The sequence below is a fragment of the Acinonyx jubatus genome, chromosome A1, assembly GCF_027475565.1.
Source record: "Acinonyx jubatus isolate Ajub_Pintada_27869175 chromosome A1, VMU_Ajub_asm_v1.0, whole genome shotgun sequence".
Taxonomy (NCBI): Eukaryota; Metazoa; Chordata; class Mammalia; order Carnivora; family Felidae; genus Acinonyx; species Acinonyx jubatus.
Window position 1 is genome coordinate 5,951,229 of NC_069380.1, and position 14,796 is coordinate 5,966,024.

Below are 14,796 nucleotides of genomic sequence, written 5' to 3' on the forward strand. Positions count from 1 at the left end.
AAGTAAATCCTGGGGATATAACAAGCAACATGGTGACTATAGTTAATAATACTGTATTGCATATTTGAAAGCTGCTAAGAGCAAATCTTGAAAGTTCTCATGACAAGACTGGGTGCCTGGGTCGCTCAGTTGGTTAAGCGTCTGACTCGGCTCAGGTCATGATCTCACGGTTCATGGGTTCGAGCCCCGCATCGGGCTCTATGCTGACAGCTCAGAGTCTGGAGCCTGCTTTGGATTCTGTGTCTCCCTCTCTCTCTGCCACTCCTCTGCTCATGCTCGGTCTGTCTCTGTCTCTCAACAATAAATAAATGTTAAAAAAAAAAAAAGTTAAAAAAAAAGTTCTCATGACAAGAGAAAAAAACTTTATGCATGAAGACAGATGCTAACTAGATTTGTGGGTGATCACTTCGCAACATATACAAATATTGAATCATTATGTTGTACACCTGAAACTAACATTATATGTCACCTATATCTCAATTTAAAAAAAAAAACCACTTAAACATAGAATTTCCGTAGGATCTGGGAATTCTACTTTTAGATATATACCCAAAAGAATTAAAAGTAGGGACTCAAAGGGTGCCTGGGTGGCTCAGTCGGTTGAGCATCCGACTTCAGCTCAAGTCATGATCTCACGGTTCGTGGATTCAAGCCCCGCGTCGGGCTCTGTGCTGACAGTTAAGAGCCTGGAGCCTGCTTCAGATTCTGTTTCCCCCCTCTCTCTCTGCCCCTCCCCTGCTCATGCTCTGTCTCTGTCTCTCAAAAGTGAATAAAGATTTTTAAAAAAAATTTTTTAAGTAGGGACTCAAACAGAAACTTGCACACCAGTGTTCACAGCAGTATTATTCACAATGGCCCAAAGGTGGAAACAATCCAAATGTCCGTCAACAAATGACCTGATAAACAAAATGTGGTATGCACATATAATGGAATATTACTCAGCCTTTAAAAAGAATGAAATTCTGATACATCCTACATGGATGAAACTTGTAAATATTATGCTAAGTGAAACAAGGCAAACACAAAAGGATAAATACTATGATTCCACTTATATGAGGTACCTAGAGTAGTCAAATTCATTGAGACAGCAAAAACTAGACTGGAGGTTACTGGGGACTGGGGGAAAGGGAAAAGGAGAATTATTGTTTAATGGGTATGGGGCTTCTGTCTGGGATGATGAAAAAGTTCTTGAAATACACAGTGGTGATAGTTGCATGATTTTGTGAATGTATTTAACGCTACTGAATTGTAAACTTAAAAGTTATTTGATGTAAGAGACTTTTAAAGATAGAAAATAAACTAAGGGTTGATAGAAGGAAGTGGGTGTGGGATGGGCTAGATGGGTGATGGGCATTAAGGAGGGCACATGTTACAATGAGCACTAGGTTTTGTATGTAAGTGATGAATCACTGAATTCTACTCCTGAAACCAATGCTGCACTGTATGTTAACTAACCAGAATTTAAGTAAAAATTTGAAAAGAAAAAACACAAACCAAAAAGTGGTTTGAATGGTAGATTTTCTGTGTCTTTAACCACAATAAAATAATAGGCGATAGATATTATAAAACTATTATAATTAAACAGTGACTAGGAACAGAATAAGCCAGGAAAAGTGATCATCTATACTGGAGAATAATGAGTGGCATTATTAAGTCTTCAGGAAAAGAAAGGCCATTCTGTAAATTATACTGGACTAATTGGTTAACAGTATGGGAGGAAATTATGTCTCTAATTTCCATCACTTACAAAAATACATTTCAGATAGGCTAAATTGTCTAAGTATGAAAAGCAAAATTTCAAATATTTAAAAGAAAGAATGAAATCTGTAGGAGATCAGGGTATGGGAAAGATTACTTCAAAAACGTTCAAAAGCACAGACCATAAAGGAAAATACTAATTAATCTGACTTCATGAAAACAAAGAATCTTTTGTGCATTAAAATAGTAAAATAGGCACCTGGGTGGCTTTGTTGGTTAAACGTCTGACTTTTGATTTCAGCTCAGGTCAAGATCTCCAGGTTCATGGGATTAAGCCCCACCTTGGGCTCAGAATAAATAAACATTTAAAAATAATAAAAAATATATATTTTTTAAAAAAGAAAAAATAATAAAACATTAAAAAATTTTAAAAACAAACCACATACCACTAGAGTATATTTTAATGCATATAACTGACACAGGTTTTCTACCCAGATGTTTTAAATGATTCCCACAAATCAATAAAAAAATATATAAAAACATAAGGAAAATGTATGAATTGGCAATTAATTTAGAGAAAGATAAAAGCAAAATAAATATATGAAGATCGCTCAAATTCAATCAGGCTAAAGCTAAAAACCAAAGAGCATGACAAGGGTGGGTGAGGGCATGGGGCATTAGCAACCCGGAGGGGACAGGTGGGAGTATAAATTAATAAAAGCATTTTAGAGAGTAAGTGAAGACTGCAGGTGTCCCACAATCCAGTAGAGTAGTCGCCCCACATCCATGGGCGATGGGTTCCAAGACCCCCAGGGGATGCTTGAAACCACAGAGAGTACCAAGTCTTACAACCATGATGTTATTTGCTATGCATACACACCCATAGAAGTTTAATTTGTAAGTGAGGCAGGGTAAGAGATTAACAGCAATCATGACAAAATAGACCAATTAGACCAACATACTGTAACACAAGTTATGTGGATGTGGTCTCCCTCTCTCTCTCTCTCTAAATATCTGAAAGTACTGTACTGACCTTCTTCTTGTGATGATGTGAGATGTTAAAATGCCCACATGATGAGACAAAGCAAGATGAATGATGTGGGCATCATGACCTAATGTCAGGCTACCAGTGACCTTCTGACCGTGCGTCAGAGGAGGGTCCTCTGCTTCTGGACTGTGGTCGACCACGGATGACTGAAACCATGGAAAGCAAAACCACAGTTAAGAGGGCACCACTGTATTCCCATTTCTAAATAGAACTTTTAAAAAATAACTCGTGTATACAAGAAGATGTGAACAAGGATGTGTATTTCAGCACCATTTGTAACAGTGAAAAAAATACGGAAAAATCTCAATGCTTATGGATAAAGAGTTAAGTAAAACCCATCTTAATCATATGATGAAATATTGTGGAGACATTTAAAAGAGTGCTACCAATAGATGATAGATGATTGATATACTAGGTAGAGCTCAAAAATCTAAGAGTGATGTGAAAATGATATACACATTACTCTACTAAATCATTTATGTAAACTTTTAAGAAATATAACTACAATATTGTGTCTTGCTTATGGATCTATACTTTGTAAATGTATATTTTTAAATGTATGTATGTAAATGTGTCTTTATTTTTCAAAATGTTTATTTATTTATTGAGAGAGAGAGAGAGAAAGAGAGATAATCCCAAGCAGGCTCTGCACTGTTGGTGCACACAGTCTGACATGGGGCTCAATCCTGTGAGCTCATGACCTGAGCTGAAATCGAGTTGGACGCTTAACCAAATGAGCCATCCAGGTGCCCCTGTAAATGTATCTTTAAATGACTAAAACCACACATAACATATTCAGAATAGTAATTACCTGCAGCAGGGGCCAAGGGAGAAGACAGGAGGACTGAGCCTAGAGGTAATGGTTAAAGGTGATTTTTGCTTTGTTTTATGTTCAATTATTTATTTCTAAAAAAAAAAAAAAAAAAAGAAATTAAATAAAAAATTAAAAACATAAAAAATAAAATGTTAGAGGTTGTGGTGACAGTCTGTGTGTTTGTTGAATTTTATACACATGCACAGACACACATCACACAGACTGACTGCAGTGGCATCCACCAAACAGTGACGGTCCAAATTACTGGGATATTTTTAAGCAGTAGGTAAATTACATAGGAATCTGTCATCTCACTTTATCTTTCTCTGGCCACTTAGGGTCGAGGACACTGATCCCAGCCTCTCACACCTGTCCTACAAAATTTCAAGGGCAAGAATCTGCGATGAAAGAGAAGGACGGACTCCCTGGGTGAGCCTGGGACATTTGAGAATGGACCCAAGTTCAGTTACTGGAATAGTTGTCCAGCTGCTGCTTAAACGGACAACACACTGAAACAAAGGACTTCCTAGTTACTCACCAGTCAGGCTACGGACTCCACTTTTGACTGGAAAACTGACCTTTTTAGGGTTAATATCCTGAATGTCTTCCCTCAGCCCAAACAGCTCTAATCGGGGACAGTGGCCGCTGGGCTTGGCCTGGAGTGAGCTGAAGCCTTCCCAGCTTGCCTCTGGGAGTTCTGACAGTTGAGGGCTCAGCACCGCCCTCCGCACTGCGCTTCTGAGATGGGGCTGCCCACATTCCCCGTCCTTCCACGCTCACCAAGTGTGCTTTCCTTGCCCTCTGAAGTACCTCCCAGGCTTCAACTCAGCCTAGAAGAAGGATAAGAGACACTTTCCAAGCTTCAGAGCTAATTCGCTTTTCCTCCGAATGGTGAAAAAAAAGTATGTAATGTGCCTTACTAACAGGTGAACATGAAGATAAGACCATACCTCACTGGAAACAATGTGAACCTAATGTAGATTTGATAACTGATGATTTCTGCCAGTAGCGTCATAGAGTAAGTCATCGGCTCTCAAACTTTAGAGTCTCAGGAACCCTTCAGACTCAAAAAATAGCAAAGAACCCAAGGAGTTTTCATATATGTGGCATATATCTACTGATATTTACCATATTAGAAATTGCACTGGTACAAACATTCCTGAAAACAATCCAGCACTGCTTACTGAAACTAAATACATAAGCCCAAACCTCTACCATCTACTCTAGGATCAATATACCAAACACACACACACACACACACACACACACACACACACACACACACACTACAGGGCAAATTCGTAAGAAGACACATACAAGACATACAAGTTCATAGAGGCAGGAACAGTTGGGAATAACCTAAGCGTGAGTAGAGGAAAAAAATAAGCTATGGTATGTGAATGCAATAAAGTAATATGCACCAGTCAGAAGCATGTTATATAAAGTAACATGAATAGGTCCTGAAAACCTAATAGTTTATCAGTTAGCCAAATGAGATTTATAGCACAATATCCTTTACATAAAATTGTAAAACTTATACAAAATAAGTATTATATGCTTTTCAAGGAAATATATTCAAAAGAGGGACGACTAGGGCGGGGGAGAGCATTAAATACATGAGGGAGTGAGGAGTATGGAAATGCCGGCAGGCAGGCAGAGAGAAATCGCTAAGGTAAAATGAAAGAACAAAGATGTAGCCTTTCTGGGCCAATGATTTCGTATTACTAATAAGGAATATGATCAATAAATGACTCCATTCTGAGCACCTGATATCCTTAAAAAACAAAGCACTTACTTTACATGAGCAGAAACACTGTTGAGACTTCAGTTAGATTAAATGTTTCTTTAAATGTGAAAACCAGGGGCAGCTGGGTGGCTCAGTTGGTTAAGTGTCCAATTCTTGATTTCGGTTCAGGTCATGATCTCCCAGTCATGAGATCAAGCCCTGAATCAGGCTCTGTAGTGAGCATGGAGCCTGCTTAAGATTCTCTCTCTTTCACTCTCTCTCTCTCAAAAACATACATACATACATACATAAAACTATTCATAGGGCATATATAGTAAGTATCCCACAGGAATTTGTGAGTGAGCTGACCTTAAAAGAAACAGTCCATTCTCCTGAATAAGGTTAAACACTATATAATATGAAAGGGCAGTTCAAAGAAATGCTGAAAAAAATAAAATTTCTCTGTTGAACAAATATACTATCACGTTTTTCTAAGTTAGGCTGTCCTGGTATTCAGCAGAGTAATTCTAAATTGCATTTCGGGCAAAGTTGTAAGTGCAAGTGAACTACTTTTTAATTAAATATGTGTGAATCTGAAATTCTACACAGATATTTTGTGACATTTTTACAGGATGCAAGATGCTTAAGTACACACAGAAAACTTACAAAACACATCACTTCCGTAACTTCTTTTGATTTTTCTCTGTATTATGCTTTTCCATTATGATATTCCCATAGGTATGTATCCTATATTACATATCTTATTACATACTGTTTGGGAGGCTCTGGAATTACCCGGTTTCCTAAGGAAGAAACCAGAGCAGGCCACAGGGGAGCTATAAGCTCTCGTTCATCACCACGTATTTTGAGCACCTCTTATATGTGATCCGTTGTTTTAGACACGATCATAGAGTGATCTACAGGACAGCTTCAGTGGAGAGCCCCATGACGGGTGCAAGGAAAGCTTTCCCAGGCCACTTCCAGCAACCCCATGCCACTCACCAGCAGACAACGTGGACTCTGCAAACCTTTTGTCCTTTTCCAAGCCAGCTCCCACCTCCAATCACATGACTAGATAATGCTCATGAGCATACGTAACACATACAAACATGAAATCGTGGCTGCTCAACTCATGATCCTCCAAGCTGTGATATTTCTAGGGCACTACCCACAAAAAGACCCAAAATCTTGAAATAAACACGTTAACGCATCCAACTTACATTTCACTATGGAAATATAACATATAGGTAAAAATGTATGGGCATACTCATTAAGCTGTTCAGATAATGAGAATTTCTAATTTGCAAAAAAAAAAAAACAACACCTCACACTTTATGTGAGTTGATATAAACAAAAGTGATTACTGAAATATGGGGCGCCTAGGTGGCTCAGTGGGTTGAGCATCTGACTCCTGATTTCGGCTCAGGTCATGATCTCAGGGTCATGGAATCAGGCCCCATGCCAGGGTTCCACATTGGGCATGGAGCCTACTTGAGATTCTCTCTCCCTCTGCCCTTCTCTGCTCCCCTGCCTCAAATCAATTTTTTTTTTAAAAAGTGATTGCTGAAATAGTCAAAATCAATGATTATAAGAACACTGAGGTTTTCTGCTATTCATAAGATTACATGACTAAAATAACAGAAGAAAGAGAATGAGCAAATCATAAGTATATCCTGAGTCCTCTGGGCTATGGGGTGGCCAAGTGCTGAGGGGCTTCTCCTTCATGCTGGACAGCTGTTATCACCTCCTAAAGTGGAACAGGCACCTCTCCCCACTCTACAAAAAACAGGTGATACCAGGTTACCTTGTAGTATAGACTTTGCTAAAGTCTTAGTACTAAATTAGAACAGAGCAGGGAGCAACTTGGAATTCAATATCAGACATCATTGCTCAAGTGTATGAGCAAATGGTCCCCAAGCCATAGCTTCACATAAGGCTAGCCTGGAAGTCTCTCTCCTTAGCCCTGACCTATAGCATCACTGATGAGAATACTTATCTCCTGGAGAGGAGGGTACTTGGGTCCTGTCTTTGATCCTCAAGTCATGGGCGCTGATCCCTTCTCTGGACCAGCCAGGAAAAGCAAAATGGGGAAAAAAAAAAAAAGCAAGAGACAGTCACTAGTTCAGCAGAAGTGACCTGCCCATGGCCAAGGTAACTACAGGAGCCAACTGTCTCTTCAACTTCTATTCAATTCTCCAAATACTGTCCGAGTTGTCTTCCCTGGATTCTGTGGAAATAAATGAAGACCAACCAAATGAGAACAGGCAAAGTCCATTTCTTCTGAGCTTGCTCTAGCAAGGCAGACACCCACCATCACTCGCACTTTGGCAGGGCTGAAAAGCAGGCAGAAAAGTGATAAATTTTCACAGTGGAGCAGAGGGATGGCTCTAGGTGTGCCCCAACTCAAGGCTGTTGACATGGGGATGTGTAGGCGGGCTTCCAAAAAGTAGGCATCCTATGCAATTGTTAGGCGTGCACATTTGGCTTTTCCCCAGTTGGTCCTAAAGCGGAAGCGGACACAAAAATTGCAGCTCTCAGTTATGAATCAAAGCCTGGTCATCTGGGAGCCAACTGATACAGTAGTTCCTGTTTGGCTTCCGGGGCTGTTACTGGTCTGCCTTCCTACAAGTATGACTTGTAGATATTGGGCTGGCTTCCTGGGCTAGTTGCTGCAGATAGTGGTCAGGTTTCTACTGTTAAATTAGGTCTGGCCATCATGTTTGCATATTCCGCCTCTCAAGTCAAAATTCTCTGGCTCCCCATGGCCTACGGGATCAAGAACAGAGTCTTTAACAGAATACATCCGACCCTTCACCAACTGGCCCCTTATCTGGTCTTCTGTCCTGTCCCTCCGTCCTTTTACGTGAGGATCAAGACACTGAACCGTCCTCAGCACATGGAGCCCCTTCACACCTGACTCCTCCACAGGTACAGACCACCTAATACTGCCCTCCCTTGGCAAACCCTCACTCGGATGTCCCCTCTTCTCTGCAGCCTTCCCTGATCTTCCCGCTGTTCGCTGTGGCCCTCTCCACTCTGCCCCTACCTCTACGTCAGCACTGCCAGCTGGTTATGATTTCTCAGTACACGTGTCTGATCACCAGGCCAGACACTGACTTCCCCCAGGGCTGAGACTGTCTCATGCTTTGTGTTTGGATCTAGCAAGAAGGAGTGCAGTATGAGTTTGCTCAGTTAATGAACAAATAAGCACATTGTATTGATAAGTATCTTGTATGGCTTATTGATAAGTATCTTATTGATAAGTATCTTGGATGGCTCACGAGAAGGCGAGAGCAAACAAAGGATGGATTCCTCTGTAAGGCCGTCTGCCACTGATGGACAGAACAAATATATGGCTCTTTCACACACACACGAAGTGGTTTATTTTTCGTCCTTCCCTTCCTGTGCCTCATCATTCCCAGGGGAATTACATACATGTGAATATATGGTTTTAATCTCTTCCTACCACCACATTTAAGTCATCAGAGTATCAGTTGATGAAGTGATGTCAGCCCTTCATGTGCCATGACAGCTTGCTTCTGAGTCACTATCCTTGTCTCAAATGTGGAAGGTTTGCTTCCCTGGATGAACCTGAAGGGGAACATCTCATGAGTTCGTTGCACTTGGAAACCAGCACTTTGAAACAGAGTTAGCTTCCATCCCCTAAGTCTGTATTTTTCAAGTGGAACATCACTTATAGCAAATCCTGTAACTGGACGAAGTGTAACGTAAGCCCAGGTGGCGGAAGGCAACCTCTTGAACACACTGAGGAAGAGATAAAGCGGCTCGACCCCATATGCTCCTCCACACCACACCCAGCTTCGAGCCCCTTATCAGCTCTCAATAGGATGCCATGACCACGTGATGGGTTACAGTGGAGAGAAACTGACTGCGAGGCAGGCCGCCCTCCTAGACTGTCCACCGGGAGACTTAATGCCCATTCTCATATTAGTTCGGTAGGACCACCCCAACAAAATGCCACAGACTACATGACTACATGATATAAATCTTATTTTCTCACAGTCCTGGAGGCTAGGAGTCCAAGGTGGTTTCTCCTGAGACCTCTCTCCTTGCCTTGCAGACGGCCACCTTCTTGCTGTGTTCTCACGTGGTCTTTCCTCTGTGGACACACATGCTGGTGGCTCTCTGTGGATTCTAATCTCTTTTGACAAAGGATACCAGTCACAGTGGAGTAAGGCCCACTCTAAAGGCCTCATTTTAACATAATTACTTCTTCAAAGGCCCTATTTCCAATTATAGACACATTCTGAGGTACTAGGGATTGGGACTTCATTATACAAATGGGGGGGGGGGGGAGAAGGACACAATTCAACCCATAACAATTGTCAAGGGGTCAGGTGTCTCTGATGCTTTAGTCAAGGAGCTTAGTACCAATCAAGGTGCTCATTTTCTGAATCAGGGGCATTTTAAGAGAATCCCCTGACACAAAGAATAGGGAGCTTCCACCTCCAGCCTCTGGGTCCCCAGGCATTGTCACCATCTCTTCTCCAAGGTACCTGGTGGAAAGCTGTAGGACATCCTAAGGACTGATCACATTGTCCTCCCTAAGATAAAGCTTGGCTTACTCATCTTTGGTGCCCTGGTTACCATCACAGCTCCTGGCATCTCAAAAAATTACTTACAAATGTACTTTCTTTGCCAACCATGAAAGTGAAGAAAACTGGGGAGGGTGGGAGAACCAGAAGAGGGTGCCACAAGGGAATCAGAGAGGGTGGGCCAGAAAACACTCTACCGTCCCTTCACTTTTGCAGTGACCTCCCTGTACAGAAGCGTTCACTTCCAAGTCACAGAAAGACGCAAGGCAATTTCCAATTTGAAACTGTGCATGGAAAACAACAAAAATGCTAGCTTTCTTAGGATGCTCTCACACTTATTTAAAACTCATGAGGCTCAAGGTTTAGTGTCTATGTGTTTGACCACAAAAAGGTAGGAATACAGCGTGCTCGCCTTACAGGGAAAACCAGCAGTATACTTGCACTGGACGAACCTAACTGTCAGTCTTAGGACACAAAGTGGTCCACATCAGCTCTTTAGAAGTGAAACTTGGAGAAAGATCTGACCAAGAGAAGATGAAACCACTTAAGGGCAATGGGGGTCACCTGGGTTGTGAGACCTGATGCGAATAATGAAGGAGAATGAAGACAGATGAATGGGCTGGTAAACTCTGAACTGAAATTCTACCTTTCTGGTGAGGACTGGCCATTGTTATGTAGGGAAATTTGCCTTCAGTTCACTTCCTAGTATTCTCTAGTCTGTACTTTTACTTTAAGCATGCTCTTTCCAGCCTCCCCTTTAAAGACTGCTATGGATTTAACTATGTCCTTCAAAAAGATATGTTGGTGGCCTATGGCTGGTATCTGAGAGCATGGCCTTATGTGGACATAGGGTCTTTGCAGATGTAATCAAGTTAAGATGATGTCATTAGGTGGATCCTAACCCAACAGAACTGGTATCCTTATAAGAGGGGAAATGCCATATAAAGTCAGAAACACAAAGAGAATGCCATGTGATGATAGACAGGAAGACTGAAGTGACATATCTACCAGCAAGGGAACACCAAGAAATGACAGCCACTGCCAGAAACCAGGAAGAGGCAGGATAGGATTCTATTCAGAATCTCAGATGGAGCCCAGGTCTATGGACACCTTGATCTCAGACTTGCATCCTCCAGAGCTGTGAGAACACATTTCTGTTGTTTGAAGCCATCTGGTTTGTTGTGCTCCAAGAAACTGACACAAAACTTCAGGACACAACAGCTCTAAGGAACGGATATGAGGACAAACGTCCTGGAAGTAATGTCTATACCGGCCAACCTTACTTCATCAACTCCCATGAACCATTCAACTTAATGAAATTTGGCTGCCACCACTCCACAGAAACTGCTTGCAAAGATCACCAATGTCCTACTTGTCAGAAGTTCTGATAGAACCTTCTTAGAACCCATGTCGCTTCTTGGCAGCATCCTCTTCCTCTGCCCATCTCCTAAATATCAATGGTCAGCATAACTCTGTCCTGGTTCCCTTTCTTTCTCATTTGAAGCCCTCCTACTGCTAGAGCCCATCCATTCTTCAACACCCAGGTGATCATCATAACCATGAGAGAAGCCCAAATTCAAATCACCCTAAATCTATTCCACCTTACATTTTCTATTAAGTCGAGAAATGGTTTCTACAATCTATCCTGCTGCCAGAAACGGAACATCCTTCAGCTTACTCTCTTACTCTCCACACATGTAACTTATAAACAATTTCCTCTTAAATACCTTCCCATTAGCCATTGCCAAAAGGCTACTGTAAGCCACTTGTTCCTCTCCTGCACTGTTGCAAGACCCTCCTACCTCTAGTTATGCTCTATACCACAATGCTTCTTTCTTTCCAAAATACAAATACGATGCCACTCTGCTTAAAACCACTACTGCCCTTGGGGCACCTGGGTGGCTCAGCCGGTTGAGCATCTGACTTTGGCCCAGGTCATGATCTTGCGGTTTGTGGGTTCGAGCCCCATGTCAGGTTCTGTGCTGACAGCCCGGAGCCTAGAGCCTGCTTCAGATTCTGTGTCTCCCTCTCTCTCTGTCCCTCCCCTGCTCGTGCTCTGTCTCTCTCTGTCTCTCAATAATAAATAAATGTTTAAAAAAAGTTAAAAAACAAACAAACAACACAACAAAAACACTACTGCCCTCAAAATGGAGTCCAAGCTCCTTAACAAGAGTGTTCTATGACCTGACCCCTGGTTACTTACCTAATCTTGCCTCTCACCCTCCATGTCCCAATTAGATTAAACATTGAACAACTTTCGGGTCCGTACACACTCAATTCACCTCCTTGCCTATAAACTGTGGCATGTGATACCTCACAGACCGTAATTCCCACAAGGACAAGAACCATGTCTAATTCAACATTCTATCTCCAATGCCACGCAGTGTGCCTGAAAACTGGCAGGTGTTCAACACTTGTTAAAAATGGGAACGTACTTGTACATGTTCCGCCTCAGAGCCTTCTCAGAAGCTGAAGTGGAAGGCCACGGGTCTGTTCAAACTCTACCTAGAAACATGGGAGAAATGCTGTTTCCTCTGCTCCCCAGACCCTGCCACCATGCCCCCGCTAAGGGCAAACCTTTACCACTGGCAGAAAGCAGACTTGTATCCTTCAAACAAGTAGTTCAGGAAGACATGTGGAACATTCCCGGTGGAATGGAGTTCCCACTGACCACAGTAGTGACCCTGAGAACAAACACACTGTTACAGTGGCTGTTCCTCACTCCATCACTGTCTCCTTATCCCCACCCCTCACTCACACTTTGTAAGGTGTTAGCCAATGGTTCAGCAGTTGAATCCGTAATACTTTGAAAAAAAAATCCACATTTGGAGCTCTGTTAAGACTTGCAGCTTAAAATAAATTCAGGGGCGCCTGGGTGGCTCAGTTGGTTGAACGTCCACCTTCAGCTCAGGTCATGATCTCACAGCTCATGGGTTTGAGCCCCGCGTTGGGCTCTGTGCTGATGGCTCAGAGCTTGGAGCCTGCTTCGGATTCTGCGTCTCCGTCTCTCTCTGTCCCTCCGCCACTCACACTCTGTCTGTCTCTCTCTCAAATATAAATAAACATGTTAAAAAAATTAAATTCAAATGTTCAGAAACTTTAAAAATGCACTCCTGGGTAACTTGAGTTAAATGAGAAAATAAATAAGAAATTATAAACTGTTTAGGATAATCATTAGCGAATGAAACGTCCTTGGTATCCAAATCTGTGGCTATAGCAATCTTTAGGTCTCCACAGTTCACCACTGTAAGTAGTGGGTAGAGAAATCTTTATTGATAGAGTAGGATCTGAGCTGGTTTTCCCAAAATAAATATATTATCAAAGCCCTTACCCCCAGAAATCCTCCTCACTGGTTTACTGGGGCCAGAGTAAGGACCTCCAACACTGAATCTAGGAAGAAGAATCTAGAGATTGTGTTGACATTTGATGGTCTGAAATTAAAATCATAATGACATCAGTAAAGACTCTATGATGCATAATGATGCACCTTTCCACTGACTACATGTAAGAACTACTCAATAGTGATTAACAGTATGTACTTGGAAATAACACATCCCTGAGTCCAAATCCCAGCCCAGCCACTGATTTTGCAGCTTTGGGCAAGTTTTCTTAATTTTTTTCTGAAACCCAATTTCCTCATCTATATGCTGAAGATAAGCTATTGCTATGAATTGTTACAAATATTAAGATTGAATATGTATAGCATTCAGCCCAGTTTCTGATACATATACATTGATTAAATAATATTTATTGTTATTACATCTCATTTCATCTCTCCAGAAAGGTTAAGTAAATTGCCTAAAAAGGGAGAGCTAGAATTAGAGCCAGGCTCCTGAATCAGTCTTGACTTCATGGGTTTTTTTATACGTTATGATTTCTAAACCCAGTACAACACAAATTTGCTCACAATGCTAAACATATACAGCCAAGTTTTTTTTCCTTTTGTTTCTTTTCACTTGGCTCGCCTTATAACCACACACAGATTATGAAGCTTATCCAATTCTCACAGTGCATGGAGAGCCAGAGCGAGCAATTAACTTCAACATTCTGGAGCCAACACTGACACTGATAGGCTAATGTTGACCTTGTGACCTTGATAGGCACATTATCGGTTTATATGCCTATCCCTGACAAACAACACCAAACTGATTTTGGTTTCCGGCAAAACCTGGATAGATAGGCTGGAGCCACCCTACTCAAGGTCACTAACTCATTCTCTGTATCATCAAACACAAAGTCAAGAATGACACAGAGGGAAAATAGGACAAAACCAGTATCAGTGAACTCCAGGTTGTATGGATTCAGAGATCAGTTCTCTGAATCAATGCTAAGTATTCGTTTCCTGTGGCTGCAGTAACAAATTACCACAAACCTCGTAGCTTAAAACAACAGAAATGTATTCTCCCACAGCTCTCGAGGCCAGAAATCCAAAATTAGTTTTAGTGAACCAAAAATCAAGGTGTCCACACGGCACCTTGCTCCCTCTGGAGGCTCTAAGGAAGAATCTGGTCCTTGTCCCTTCCAGCTTCTGATTGCCAACATTCCTTGGCTTGTGGCCATACCACTCCAATCTCTGCTTTTGTCTTCACATGGCCTTCTTCTCTTTTTCCTGTGTCCAATCTCCCTCTGCCTCCCTGTTAAAGGACACCTGTGACTGTATTTAGGACCCACACATCTGATCCAGGATAACCTCTGCCATCTCAAGAGCCTTTTTGTTTTTTAATCACAGCTGCGAACTCTTTTCTAAATGAGGTAACTAACATTCACAGGTTCCAGGCATTAGGATGTGGCTATCTTAGGGAGTGGGGTGCATTTTTCAGCCTACCACAATGGGCTTGTACTTCCTAAAACGCAGCATCTAAGTAATCCATCAGTCTTGCTTCTAAGATGTAAAATGGGCCCGCCTAATCACAAATATACATTCTTTCCCAAGATTTAACCGGAAATACCTGAA

At 41.8% G+C, this 14,796-nt stretch overlaps 1 protein-coding gene across 7 annotated transcripts in view; it reads right to left on the reverse strand.

Moving 5' to 3' along the window:
- LOC106985516 (phospholipid-transporting ATPase IB-like) overlaps positions 1-14,796 on the reverse strand; it is a 213,921-nt gene that overhangs the window by 198,351 nt on the left and 774 nt on the right. The window contains exons 1-2 of one of the 7 annotated variants that reach the window (XM_053209405.1): positions 3,558-4,131; positions 2,732-2,892 (exon numbers count right to left, since the gene is read on the reverse strand). The exons of 5 other annotated variants lie outside the window; for them this stretch is intronic. The gene's annotated coding sequence lies outside the window, so the exon portion shown is untranslated. One more of the 7 variants, XM_027064573.2, reaches the window with a different exon arrangement.